Here is a 1,643-nt window from a genome sequence, read left to right on the forward strand (position 1 = left end):
TATAGTTCTAGAGATGTGGATGAGATATTTATAGTAAATATTATAAATAAAAGAGGATAAAGTGGCATAAAAGATCAAATTTCTATACTTCACACAAACTGGTAACACGACACCACCAGAGGTCTCATAATAAGTTATGCATATATACTGTATTACATAGAAGACCAATTTTTTTAACAAAGATAAAAACAGAAACATCAAAAAGTGCTATAGATATACAAACATGGATTTCAAAAATTTGTTCAAATAACCCACAGAACTGCTGAAAAAAGAAAACAGAGAAACAAAATATAGAAAAAGCAAACAGAAAACAAAACATTAAGTGGCAATGTAGGTCTTTATTTTTTTATTACATTATAGAAGTGAGATTGGTAGATTGAGTAATAGGTATATTTAACTTTATAAAAAACATGGCAAATTATTTTCCATAGTGTTCATACTCATTTGTATCCCTATCAACAATATATGAGAGTTAAGTTGTTGCACAGTCCCACTAGCATTTCACCATCAATTATGACAATCAAACTTAATCAACACATAAGTCATCATATTTTATTAAGACTAATATGAACTTTAAAAAACTTAAGTGAGCCGAGCTCGGTGGCTCAGCCTGTAATCCCGCGCCTTTGGGAGACTGAGGTGAGTGGATTTCCTGAGCCCGCAGGTTCGAGACCCACCTGGGCAGTGAGACCTCATCTCTACAATAAATCAAAAAATCAGCCGGGCATGGTAGCGCACGCCTGTAGTTCCAGCTACTTGGAAGGCTGAGGCGGAAGGATCGCCGGAGCCCAGCAGGTCGAGGCTGCGGTGGTCGGGAGCGGTCACTGCACTCCAGTCTGGGTGACAGAGTGAGACACCAACTCAAAAAAAAAAAAAAAAAAAAAAAACTTAAGTGGCAATGTAAACCCTAACATGTTAATAATTACATTGAATGTAAATAGTCTAAATATTCAAATTAAAAACCAGAGATTAACAGACTGAATTAAAAAACACAAAACAACTTTATGCTATGTACAAGAAACTTACTTTTAAAAATATATTATTATATTTCATATGAAATGACAATGCCAGTAGTCTCATGATAAGTTATATGATATATAATGTAATCCCAGAAGAGTAGTTATATATTTATATTATATATGTAGATATGTACTTATATTTATATTATACACGTACATATATGTTCAGGGTGAAAGTAAAAGGACAAAACAGTGACATATCTGGCAAACATCAGCCAATATAAGGCAAGAGTACATATTAATATCAGATGACATGGGCCTGAGAGTGAAGAAAATAACCAGAGACAAAGGGAGGTATTTTATAATGATAAAGTGTCAATGTACCGAAAAATAATAATTCTAAATGTGTATAAATCACCCAACAAAGCTACAAAATCTGCAAAGCAAAAACTGACAGAACTGAAAGAAGACATAGGTAAATTTGCAATAATAGTTGGAGACTCAACATACTTCTGTCAACAATTTATAGAATAAATAGACATGAAATCTACAAAGCTAGAGAAGAACTCAACACCATCAACCAATAAGATCTAATCAATGTTTACAGGATGCTCCACATATAGCAGCAAAATACACATTCTTTTCAGGTGCCCATTGAACATTTACCAGAGTAGAGTACATCCT

The sequence above is a fragment of the Carlito syrichta genome, unplaced genomic scaffold (genome assembly GCF_000164805.1).
Source record: "Carlito syrichta isolate Samal-C Ts95f unplaced genomic scaffold, Tarsius_syrichta-2.0.1 Scaffold304472, whole genome shotgun sequence".
In the NCBI taxonomy this organism is placed as follows: Eukaryota; Metazoa; Chordata; class Mammalia; order Primates; family Tarsiidae; genus Carlito; species Carlito syrichta.